We start from the raw sequence: 13,551 nt of genomic DNA on the forward strand, positions 1-13,551 counted from the left end.
GGCCTTTCCTACCCCAAATCAACATTTTTCTTCTATAGTTTTATCTAATGATTTGTAGCTACTTTTTAAAAAGACATTCATACACAATTCATCTTTTCAGTAAGTTTAGATGGGACTGAAGTCAAACAGCTCCTATTTATTTGGGAAGTTCTATTCAGCAATTGAAAAATCTGAAGTCTGACACGTTAAAAACCATAATTTTAGTCATTAAATTCTACTCATCCAGAATCATAATTATTAAGGAAGGACCTACATAGGAAGTCAAATTTTAAATAAAGTTTTGTTCTAGGCCAAGATTGTTATTGGAGATTATTTGTATTTATTGTTGTGAAAGACAAATGATGTGAAGGTAATATACAAGGAACTGTCCTTATTAGAAAATCTGAGAACAGCGACGTCCCTGTCGGTCCAGTGGTTAGGACTCTGTGCTTCCACAGGTTCGATCCCTGGTCGGGGAACTAAGATCCTGCAATCCAAGAGGCACGGCCAAAAAAAGAAAGAAAATCTGAGAACTGACATGAAAAGTGAGGGAGGTGGTCTTTATTCCCCCGACTGAACCTGCGTCGAGCGCCCTGAGGCTCTAAGAAGCACAGATGGACGGATGCTCTTCCCGTCCGGCGGCCCGGCCCCAAGAGCAGTGCATCTGCACTGGGCAGTCGTGCGGTCAAGAACGTTGCCCCTTGAGGACCTCGAGGGCTTCTGCAAGCAGCCCTTCACGTGGTCACCAGCTCCCAGCAGGTCACTCCAGCTGTCTCCCTTGATAACCTGGCTGGTTTCCAGCCAGGGACGTGAAAGGTGGTCCGAAAACCCCCAGTCTGCCGACAAAACCAACTTTGATGTGCAGATTGCTCAGGTAAATTGTTAGCTCAACCGCAGCTCCCAGTGCCAGGGGGCCACTGCCCCCTGCAGCAGGGGCAGCCGATCACAAGCATGGGCCAGCCACCCTGCCCACTCGACATCCTCTGCCTGGTCATCCCGCCCAAGCTCATTACTGCTCTCACTTAAAAACCCCCAAACCTAACAAGATGTTAATACATTTTCCTGGATAAAAGAAATTGTAAGTATATAAATGAAACTCAAATCCACCTTGCTATTTCAAAAGCATGACACAAAATCAAGAAGTCAGGTAGCTGCAAGGATATGACATCAATTTTTCATGAGCTTTTAGAAGCACTATTAGGGCCAAGAACTGAGTTGAGAAGCTGGACCAGGAGGGCCCCTCTCTGGACCATCAGAGACAAGAGGGTTTGGGAACATGGGTTGTGATGGGGAAGTTGTCACCCTACAGTGAGAAAGGTTGCAGAATGTCCCCGCTCCCCGGCAAAGGAGTCCCTTAGCCATCCCATGGCCCCTTCACGCCCTGCCCCTGGGGGTTGGGGGACCAGCTTTTACCTTCTAACCTGAGTGATCATTGAAAGGTGCAGACTCGATGTCCTTCCTGACCAAACTCCATTGCAATGGGCCTCCCTTGGTTGAAGTGCCTGATGCCCTCTGTAGGGTGAAAGGTCATAGGTTGGGGGTCGAAAAAGCCACCCCTGCCTGCCTTCCCTCCCACTGCTGTGCAGGCGCTGGGCCCATCCTGAGCCCCAGCCTGTGGTTCTCTAACTCTACACGTTCCTAGTCCTGGACTCCGGCCAGGTGACTCTGGAGAGATTTGGGCAACCCTCATGTTCCCCCTGAGCTGGCAGGTGGCCCTCTGCGGTTGCGTAAAGCAATGGTGCTTGAAGGGCCGGGGTTCCCGGGACAGACAGCACCAGCACCACCTGGAAAATTTTCAGAAATACACCTTCTCAGGCCGAACCTGTATTGGTTTCATGTGATTGCTGCGACAAATCACCTGGATGGCTTCGAGCAACTGACATGTATTCCCTCGCAGTTCAGGAGGCCAGATGTTTGAAATCGCTGTGTCAGCAGGGCCACGCTCCCTCTGAAATCTCCAGGGGAGGATACTTCCTCACCTCTTCTGGCTCCTGGCAGTTGCCAGCAATCCTTGGCGTTCCTTGGCTTGTGGCAGCCTCCGCCTGCCTCTGTCACCACACGGCCGGCTTCCTTCTGTGTGCCTGTGTCCACACTTCCCACTTTTTATAAGGCCACCCGTCATTGGATTAGCACCCGCCCGTCACTGGATTAGCACCCACCTGTCACTGGATTAGCACCCGCCCACCCTAACCGAGTATGGCCTTGTTCTAACTTAATTATATATGCAAAGACCCTGTTTCCAAATAAGGTCACATTCACAGGGACTTAGAGTAAAACCTTTGGGGGGACACAATTCCACCTACACCACCACCCCAAGCTACTGAGCCAGAGACGCTGCGAGTCTGGGAGTGCACCCTCCCTAACTCTGCACGCCCGCTGGGCTCCCACCCAACACTCACGCTCTCTCCCACCTTGCTGACCACGGGGATCATGTCATTACCATCCCTTCCCCCAAACCCAGTCCCCACCCTACCCCTGAAGGCTAGAAGCCGGTTCCATCCTGGGGACCCTTCTCTGCCGCCCTGCCTGGGCCATCTCAACAGCTCATGGCTTTAAATGCCAGCTAGAGGCTGCCGACCTTCAGCTGTGCCCTTGGCCAGCACCTCTAGGCCAGGGGCCCACAGCCCACAGTTCAAATCCAGCCACTGCCTGTTTCTGTCAATGCAACTGTATTGAAACACAGCCCTGCTCGCTCAGTGACATATTGTCTATGGTGGTTTTCACTCTCCAAGGGCACAGTGGAGTAGCTGTAACAGAGGCCGTATGCTCACAAAGCCTAAAGTGCTGACTGTCTCAACCTGTACAGAGAAAGCTTGCTGACACCTGCCTGGGCACCAATCCCACAGGTGGTGGATGCTTCCATCTGGTGTGGAGTAGGCACTGAAGACCTAATGTGCCCAGACAGCTCTTTTTTTATTTTCTTTTTTAGTAATTGAGATATAATGGACATAAAACATTATATTGGTTTCAGGTGTACAACATAATGATTTGCTGTTTGTAGGTATTGCAAAACGATGGCCACAACGTCTAGCTCACATCCATCACTACACATTGTTATAGTGTTTTCTCTTGTGATGAGAATTTTTAAGATCTACTCTCCTTAGCAACTTTCAAATACACAGCACAGGATTATTAACTATAGGCCCCATGCTGTCCGTTACATCCCATGACTTATTATTTTATAATGGGAAGTATGTGGCTTTGGACCCGTTCACCTGTTTCACGCCCCGCTCCACGTCCTGCCTCTGGTCACCACCAGTCTGTTCTCTGTACCCGTGAGCTGGGTTTTTTGCTCTCCATTTGTTTTCTTAGATTCCTCGTACAAGTGAGATTAGACAGTACTCGTTTCTCTCTGACTTACTTCGTTTAGCGTAATGGGTGGGACTCCCAGGTGACTGAGTGGAGCTCTGAACACTGCCCCTTCCCCCGCCCCATCTCCGCACCCACCCCGTCGCTTCCCATCGGCTCTGAGAGCTCCTCGACTTTACAGAGGCCACACCCATGACCTGCCAAGTCTTTCCATCCTGAGACTGAAAGTACGGTTACAGCTGGTTCCTGCACCAAATGTACTTAGTGTCCTCCAGACCAAAGCCCCTACGCCCCACGGAGGCAGGACCAGAGAGAGACGAGCCTCACTTCGCTCTCCGTTTCCGCCCCGGGACAGCCTTGAGGGCTGAGGCTGAGCCCCCATCCCCGGGTCATCCAGGGTATCGAGGGCCTCCCCACCTGGGCTGTGCCGCCTTCTGAGCTGCTCTCTGTGCGTCTCTGGAGATCGTTCCTGGGGCCTGAGCTCTGTTGCTGGGAGATGAGCAGGGGCTGGAGGAAGCTTGAAACACACCTGGGGCAGCCGTCCGGCCCTCACTTCCTCTGCCCGGGAGTCACGGAACTGACCGGCCATCAGCTGCTTCCCACTGGCAGCGGGGGTGGTGGTGGCCGTCCTGCTACCAGGTGCCTCTCGGGACGTTGCCGATTAGATCCTGTCGATGAGGGCGCTGGTGTTTAACTAGGAGAACGTTAAGTGACAGCGGACACGAGCTAGATCGGCTCGGTAGAAGCAGCAATGTGGAGAATACTCTGCGCTATCAGACTCAGCCTGTCTCTCCTCCCAGAAAAGCATACGGGGAAGAAGATGCTCTGCTTGCTTAATTAAACCAAATGACAGTAGGCATATTCAAAGCTGTGTGGGGAAGGGTCTCTGGAGACTGACAGACAAAGGTCTGGTCCTGGCTTTGCTACATGTTTCCTTTGTGATCCTGGCGGGGTAGTCATTTCCTTGCAGAAGAATGGGTCTCTGTGTGAATGCTACACACCCTGCCTGGTGCCCGTCCTGGGCACAGGGATGCTGGGGGCCACTCTGAGCACAGACTCCGTGCTCATGACCTTGACTGACAGTCCTCAAGGGCTCTCCATCTCTTCTCTGCCTCCATGCCCAGCAGGTGATCAGGAATGTCTCTCAAGAACCCCAGTGACTCCCTACGGAACGTAGATCAGTGTAATATGGCCGGCAGTGGGGGTGAGGCGAGATGCGTGTTTGAAAGGCCCTCTGAGTGCTAGTATCCTCCGCAGGGAGAATCAGGCCAGAGCCCTTCAGCCCCAGGCCCTGTGTGAGCCCCAGTTCTGGCGAGGTGCCTCAGACCACACATGGTCTCCGAGCACGTGGAGAGGTGATCTCAGCTCACACTGCAATCGTGGTCTCGTGGACTCTGACTTGTGATTGACTTAGTTGCTGTGGTGTCCTCAGTGCCCAGAACAGTGTCCCAGACTGTCTGGGTCAAGATCTTTCCAACCACGGTGAGAAGGAAGAATGGTAGCCCCAAGGATATATAATGGATTTCTCCCCAGAGCATAAGTGAAGCCTGGCTAAGAGGTCCATCCTCAGGAGGAGAACTTAGAGCTGGATTTCCATGCAGTGAAAGTGAAATCTAGTCTTTCAAGATATTTACCCTTTCCTAATCTGGCCCAGTGAAGACCTTCAAGAAGAATGGGTTTCAAATTTCTCCTAGGGTTACCCATCCTGAGAGCAGCACCTAGACGTCTCTGAGGTGCCAATCAGGGTTTGACAACCAGAGCACCTTACTGTTCCTCCAACTCTGGGGGCTCTACTGTCACCTGGGGTGACATTTGCTGGTTGATGGGAACTGTATAAGCAGAGGGACATCTGAACTCTTCTGTAAGGAGACAGAGAACACCAGAGATGGCCTGGTGGTCAGAGGGTGGTGATGGAAATTAGATGGGTGGGGGATGGATTAAGTGTGGAAATGACAGTGGAGTGTTCTGGTCTTTAAAGATTGGTGGTGGAAAGCATAGAAGTTGGTGTCAGATTGATCTTAGCTTTGCCATCTACTACTTATATAAATTATTTTTACCACACTAGGCCTTAGTTTCCTCGTCTGTATAATAGCAATAATAACAATGTCTACTAAGTAGAGTTGCTATGAGTTCCTGGTACATAGTAAGTGCTCAATAAGGTGAGAAGGATGGCAGTGGTGGTGATGATAGTGATCATGATGGTGGTGATATGATGATGTTGGTGGTAATGATGATGGTGATAGTGGTGTTGGTGATGATGATGGTGGTGGTGATGATGGTGGAGGTGGTGAAAGTGATGAGGATTATGATGATGACGGTGATGATGATGATGGTGGTGGTGATAGTGATGATGACGTTGGTGGTCATGATGATGGTGGTGGTGGTAGTAGTGATGGTGATGAGGATGAGGATGAGGATGATGGTGATGGTGGTGGTGATGATGGTGATTTAGGCTCAGAATCTCTTCCTGTGGGTAATCTGTCTACTTGGATGCTTTTGTGATTCATGAAAATAGTCACTTCGGTTAAGTTTATATAGTTTAAACAAAGTGTTAATTAGTAAATGCCCATTTATCATGTCTTCTTATGTTCAGGTTATCTAATTGTCCTTGAAAACTACTTGTTTATCAAACTAATGCCAGTTCTCATTCTTAGATGTTGCAGGTTGTGCCTGCAAATTAATAATCTTTTTTTTTAAACATCTTTATTGAAGTATAATTGCTTTACAATGGTGTGTTAGTTTCTGCTTTATAACAAAGTGAATCAGTTATACATATACATATGTTCCCATATCTCTTCCCTCTTGCATCTCCCTCCCTCCCACCCCCCCATCCCACCCCTCTAGGTGGTCACAAAGCACCGAGCTGATCTCCCTGTGCTATGCGGCTGCTTCCCACTAGCTATCTATTTTACATTTGGTAATGTATATATGTCCATGACACTCTCTCACCCTGTCACATCTCACCCCTCCCCCTCCCCATATCCTCTAGTCCATTCTCTAGTAGGTCTGTGTCTTTATTCCCGTCTTGCCACTAGGTTCTTCATGACCTTTTTTTTCCCCCTTAGATTCCATATATATGTGTTAGCATATGGTATTTGTTTTTCTCTTTCTGACTTACTTCACTCTGTATGACAGACTCTAACTCCATCCACCTCATTACAAATACCTCCATTTCATTTCTTTTTATGGCTGAGTAATATTCCATTGTATATATGTGCCACATCTTCTTTATCCATTCATCCGATGATGGACACTTAGGTTGCTTCCATGTCCTGGCTATTGTAAATAGAGCTGCAATGAACATTTTGGTACATGACTCTTTTTGAATTATGGTTTTCTCAGGGTATATGCCCAGTAGTGGGATTGCTGGGTTGTATGGTAGTTCTATTTTTAGTTTTTTAAGGAACCTCCGTACTCTTCTCCATAGTGGCTGTATCAATTTACATTCCCACCAACAGTGCAAGAGGGTTCCCCTGTCTCCACACCCTCTCCAGCATTTATTGTTTCTAGATTTTTTGATGATGGCCATTCTGACCGGTGTGAGATGATACCTCATTGTAGTTTTGATTTGCATTTCTCTAATGATTAATGACGTTGAGCATTCTTTCATGTGTCTGTTGGCCATCTGTATATCTTCTTTGGAGAAATGTCTATTTAGGTCTTCTGCCCATTTTTGGATTGGGTTGTTTGTTTTTTTGTTATTGAGCTGCATGAACTGCTTGTAAATCTTGAAGATTAATCCTTTGTCAGTTGCTTCATTTGCAAATATTTTCTCCCATTCTGAGGGTTGTCTTTTGGTCTTGTTTATGCTTTCCTTTGCTGTGCAAAAGCTTTTAAGTTTCATTAGGTCCCATTTGTTTATTTGTGTTTTTATTTCCATTTCTCTAGGAGCTGGGTCAAAAAGGATCTTGCTGCGATTTATGTCATAGAGTGTTCTGCCTATGTTTTCCTCTAAGAGTTTGATAGTGTCTGGCCTTACACTTAGGTCTTTAATCCATTTTGAGTTTATTTTTGTGCATGGTGTCAGGGAGTGTTCTAATTTCATACTTTTACATGTACCTGTCCAACTTTCCCAGCACCACTTATTGAAGAGGCTGTCTTTTCTCCACTGTATATGCTTGCCTCCTTTATCAAAGATAAGGGGACCATATGTGCGTGGGTTTATCTCTGGGCTTTCTATCCTCTTCCATTGATCTATATTTCTGTTTTTGTGCCAGTACCAAACTGTCTTGATTACTGTACCTTTGTAATATAGTCTGAAGTCAGGGAGCCTGATTCCTCCAGCTCCATTTTTTGTTCTCAAGATTGCTTTGGCTATTCGGGGTCTTTTGTGTTTCCATACAAATTGTGAAATTTTTTGTTCTAGTTCTGTGAAAAATGCCAGTGGTAGTCTGATAGGGATTGCATTGAATCTGTAGATTGCTTTGGGTAGTAGAGTCATTTTCACAATGTTGATTCTTCCAATCCAAGAACATGGTATATCTCTCCATCTATTTGTATCATCTTTAATTTCTTTCATCAGTGTCCTATAATTTTCTGCATACAGGTCTTTTTTCTCCTTAGGTAGGTTTATTCCTAGATATTTTATTCTTTTTGTTACAATGGTAAATGGGAGTGTTTTGTTAATTTCACTTTAAGATTTTTCATCATTAGTATATAGGAATGCAAGAGATTTCTGTGCATTAATTTTGTATCCTGCTACTTTACCAAATTCATTGATTAGCTCTAGTAGTTTTCTGGTGGCAGTTTTAGGATTCTCTACGTATAGTATCATGTCATCTGCAAACAGTGACAGCTTTACTTCTTCTTTTCCGATTTGGATTCCTTTTATTTCTTTGTCTTCTCTGATTGCTGTGGCTAACACTTCCAAAACTATGTTGAATAATAGTGGTGAGAGTGGGCAACCTTGTCTTGTTCCTGATCTTAGTGGAAATGGTTTCAGTTTTTCACCATTGAGGACAATGTTGGCTGTGGGTTTGTCATATATGGCCTTTATTATGTTGAGGAAAGTTCCCTCTATGCCTACTTTCTGCAGGGCTTTTATCATAAATGGGTGTTGAATTTTGTCAAAAGCTTTCCCTGCATCTATTGAGATGATCATATGGTTTTTCTCATTCAATTTGTTAATATGATGTATCACGTTGATTGATTTGTGTATATTGAAGAATCCTTGCATTCCTGGAATAAACCGCACTTGATCATGGTGTATAATCCTTTTAATGTGCTGTTGGATTCTGTTTGCTAGTATTTTGTTGAGGATTTTTGCATCTATGTTCATCAATGATATTGGACTGTAGTTTTCTTTCTTTGTGACATCTTTGTCTGGTTTTGGTATCAAGGTGACTGTGGCCTCGTAGAATGAGTTGGGGAGTGTTCCTCCCTCTGCAATATTTTGGAAGAGTTTGAGAAGGATAGGTGTTAGCTCTTCTCTAAATGTTTGATAGAATTCGCCTGTGAAGCCATCTGGTCCTGGGCTTTTGTTTGTTGGAAGATTTTTAGTCACAGTTTCAATTTCAGTGCTTGTGATTGGTCTCTTCATATTTTCTATTTCTTCCTGGTTCAGTCTCGGCAGTTTGTGCATTTCTAAGAATGTGTCCATTTCTTCCAGGTTGTCCATTTTATTGGCATAGAGTTGCTTGTAGTAATCTCTCATGATCGTTTGTATTTCTGCAGTGTCAGTGGTTACTTCTCCTTTTTCATTTCTAATTCTATTGATTTGAGTCTTCTCCCTTTTTCTCTTGATGAGTCTGGCTAATGGTTTATCAATTTTGTTTATCTTCTCGAAGAACCAGCTTTTAGTTTCATTGATTTTTGCTATTGTTTCCTTCATTTCTTTTTCATTTATTTCTGATCTGATCTTTATGATTTCTTTCCTTCTGCTGGCTTTGGGGTTTTTTTGTTCTTCTTTCTCTAATTGCTTCAGGTACAAGTTTAGGTTGTTTATTAGAGATGTTTCCTGTTTCTTGAGGTAGGCTAGTATTGCTATAAACTTCCCTCTTAGAACTGCTTTTGCTGCATCCCATAGGTTTTGGGTCGTCGTGTCTCCATTGTCATTTCTTTCTAGGTATTTTTTGATTTCCCCTTTGATTTCTTCAGTGATCACTTCGTTATTAAGTAGTGTATTGTGTAGCCTCCATGTGTTTGTATTTTTTACAGATTTTTTCCTGTAATTGATATCTAGTCTCATAGCGTTGTGGTCGGAAAAGATACTTGATATGATTTCAATTTTCTTAAATTTACCAAGGCTTGATTTGTGACCCAAGATATGATCTATCCTGGAGAATGTTCCATGAGCACTTGAGAAAAATGTGTATTCTGTTGTTTTTGGGTGGAATGTCCTATAAATATCAATTAAGTCCATCTTGTTTAATGTATCATTTAAAGCTTGTGTTTCCTTATTTATTTTCATTTTGGATGATCTGTCCATTGGTGATAGTGGGGTGTTAAAGTCCCCTACTATGATTGTGTTACTGTCGATTTCCCCTTTTATGGCTGTTAGTATTTGCCTTATGTATTGAGGTGCTCCTATGTTGGGTGCATAAATATTTACAATTGTTATAGCTTCCTCTTGGATCAATCCCTTGATCATTACATAGTGTCCTTCTTTGTCTCTTGTAATAGTCTTTATTTTAAAGTCTATTTTGTCTGATATGAGAATTGCTACTCCAGCTTTCTTTTGATTTCCATTTGCATGGAATATCTTTTTCCATCCCCTCACTTTCAGTCTGTAGGTGTCTCTAGGTCTGAAGTGGGTCTCTTGTAGACAGCATATATATGGGTCTTGTTTTTGTATCCATTCAGCCAGTCTGTGTCTTTTGGTGGGAGCATTTAATCCATTTACATTTAAGGTGATTATCGATATGTATGTTCCTATTCCCATTTTCTTAAATATTTTGGGTTTGTTATTGTAGGTGTTTTCCTTCTCTTGTGTTTCTTGCCTAGAGAAGTTCCTTTAGCATTTGTTGTAAAGCTGGTTTGGTGGTGGTGAACTCTCTCAGCTTTTGCTTGTCTGTAAAGGTTTTAATTTCTCCATCAAATCTGAATGAGATCCTTGCTGGATAGAGTAACCTTGGTTGTAGGTTTTTCTCCTTCATCACTTTAAGTATATCCTGCCACTCCCTTCTGGCTTGCAGAGTTTCTGCTGAAAGATCAGCTGTTAACCTTATGGGGATTCCCTTGTGTGTTATTTGTTGTTTTTCCCTTGCTGCTTTTAATATGTTTTCTTTATATTTAATTTTTGATAGTTTGATTAATATGTGTCTTGGCATGTTTCTCCTTGGGTTTATCCTGTATGGGACTCTCTGTGCTTCCAGGACTTGATTAACTATTTCCTTTCCCATATTAGGGAAGTTTTCAACTATAATCTCTTCAAATATTTTCTCAGTCCCTTTCTTTTTCTCTTCTGCTTCTGGGACCCCTATAATTCGAATGTTGGTGCGTTTAATGTTGTCCCAGAGGTCTCTGAGACTGTCCTCAGTTCTTTTCGTTCTTTTTTCTTTATTCTGCTCTGCAGTAGTTATTGCCACTATTTTATCTTCCAGGTCACTTATCCGTTCTTCTGCCTCAGTTATTCTGCTATTGATCCTGTCTAGAGTATTTTTAATTTCATTTATTGTGTTTTTCATCGTTGCTTGGTTCCTCTTTAGTTCTTCTATGTCCTTGTTAAATGTCTCTTGCATTTTGTCTATTCTATTTCCAAGATTTTGGATCATCCTTACTATCATTATTCTGAATTCTTTTTCAGGTAGACTGCCTATTTCCTCTTCATTTGTTAGGTCTGGTGTGTTTTGACCCTGCTCCTTCACCTGCTGTGTGTTTTTTTGTCTTCTCATTTTGCTTATCTTACTGTGTTTGGGGTTTCCTTTTCACAGGCTGCAGGTTCGTAGTTCCCGTTGTTTTTGGTATCTGTCCCCAGTGGCTAAGGTTGGTTCAGTGGGTTGTGTAGGCTTCCTGGTGGAGCGGGCTAGTGCCTGTGTTCTGGTGGATGAGGTTGGATCTTGTCTTTCTGGTGGGCACGTCCACGTCTGGTGGTGTGTTTTGGGGTGTCTGTGGCCTTATTATGATTTTAGGCAGCCTCTCTGCTAATGGATGGGGCTGTGTTCCTGTCTTGCTAGTTGTTTGGCATCGGGTGTCCAGCACTGTAGCTTGCTGGTCATTGAGTGAAGCTGGGTCTTGATGTTGAGATGGAGATCTCTGAGAGATTTTCGCCATTTGGTATTATGTGGAGTTGGGAGGTCTCTTGTGGACCAGTGTCCTGAAGTTGGCTCTCCCACCTCAGAGGCACAGCCCTGATGCCTGACTGGAGCACCAAGAGCCTTTCATCCACATGGCTCAGAATAAAAGGGAGAAAAAATAGAAAGAAAGAAAGAAAGAAAGAGGATAAAATAAAATAAAATAAAGCTATTATAATAAAAAATAAGAAAAAAATTATTAAGAATAAATTTATTAAGAAAATTTTTTTTTAATTTTTAAAAATAGATTTATTAATTTTTTATAATAATAAGAAAAATAGTAAGAAAAATAATTTTTAATTTTTTAAAATAAAACATATGAAAAAACTTATTAAAATTTTTTTTTAGTTTTTAAAAATAGCAAATAAGGAAAAAATTATTAAGAAAAAGCATTTATTAGGAAAAAAAAATTTTTAAGTAAAAAAAAAGAAACAAAAATACAAAAAAAAAAAAAACCAAAAACGGACGGACCTAACCCTAGGACTAATGGTGAAAGCAAAGCTATACAGACAAAATCTCACCCAGAAGCATACACATATACACTCACAAAAAAAGGAAAAGGGGAAAAATTAATATATCCTGCTCCCAAAGTCCACCTCCTGAATTTGGGATGATTCGTTGTCTATTCAGGTATTCAACAGATGCAAGTACATCAAGTTGATTGTGGAGCTTTAATCCGCTGCTCCTGAGGCTGCTGGGAGAGATTTCCCTTTCTCTTCTCTGTTCGCACAGCTCCCGGGGTTCAGCGTTGGATGTGGACCCGCCTCTGCGTATAGGTCGCCTGAGGGCGTCTGTTCCCCGCCCAGACAGGACGGGGTTAAAGGAGCAGCTGCTTCGGGGGCTCTGGCTCACTCAGGCCGGGGGGAGGGAGCGGTACGGAGGAGGCGGGGCGAGCCTGCGGCGTCAGAGGCGTCGTGACGTTGCAGCAGCCCGAGGGGCGCCGTGCGTTCTCCCGGGAAACTTGTCCCTGGATCACGGGAGCCTGGCCGTGGCGGGCTGCACAGCTTCCCGGGAGGGGCGGTGTGGAGAGTGACCTGTGCTCGCACACAGGCTTTTTGGAGGCGGCAGCAGCAGCCTTAGCGTCTCATGCCCGTCTCTGGGGTCCGCGCTGTTCGCCGCGGCTCGCGCCCGTCTCTGGAGCTCGTTTAGGGGGCGCTCTGAATCCCCTCTCCTTGCGCGCTGCGAAATAAAAGAGGCAAGAAAAAGTCTCTTGCCTCTTCGGCAGCTGCAGACTCTTTCCCGGACTCCCTCCCGGCTAGCACCGAAGCCCGAGTCTCAGCTCCCAGCCCCCGCCCGCCCCGGCGGGTGAGCAGACAAGCCTCTCGGGCTGGTGAGTGCTGGTCGGCACCGATCCTCCGTGCGGGAATCTGTCCGCTTTGCCCTCCGCACCCCTGTTGCTGCGCTCTCCTCCGTGGCTCCGAAGCTTCCTCCCTCCGCCACCCGCAGTCTCCGCCCGCGAAGGGGCTTCCTAGTGTGTCACCTTTCCTCCTTCACGGCTCCCTCCCACTGGTGCAGGTCCCGTCCCTATTCTTTTGTCTCTGTTATTTCTTTTTTCTTTTGCCCCACCCAAGTACGGGGGGAGTTTCTTGCCTTTTGGGAGGTCTGACGTTTTCTGCCAGCGTTCAGTGGGTGTTCTGTAGGAGCAGTTCCACGTGTAGATGTATTTCTACTGTATCTGTGGGAAGGAAGGTGATCTCCGTGTCTTACTCTTCCGCCATCTTGCCCAGACCTCCCAAATTAATAATCTTTAGTTTTGTTGTTGTTTCACAGGAAAACTTTTTTTGGGAGATCCTTTTGATATGTTAAGAGCCTTTATGAGGACAGTTAAATGACTTACCCTATTAAGTTGAAACAAATTAGTATTAAGTCAGAAAAAGCTTTAGCTGTGAAACCCAAACAATAAATATATGAGGGACTTTATTATTTTAACTGGCATGGTGGGCTAAGGGCTGTTAAGTATACATGACGTGACATTATATGTAATTTGAGGGGGTTCCCTTATTATGCTGTATGGAAACCTCACTATGGTTAC

The sequence above is a fragment of the Eschrichtius robustus genome, chromosome 2, assembly GCF_028021215.1.
Source record: "Eschrichtius robustus isolate mEscRob2 chromosome 2, mEscRob2.pri, whole genome shotgun sequence".
NCBI classification, from domain to species: Eukaryota; Metazoa; Chordata; class Mammalia; order Artiodactyla; family Eschrichtiidae; genus Eschrichtius; species Eschrichtius robustus.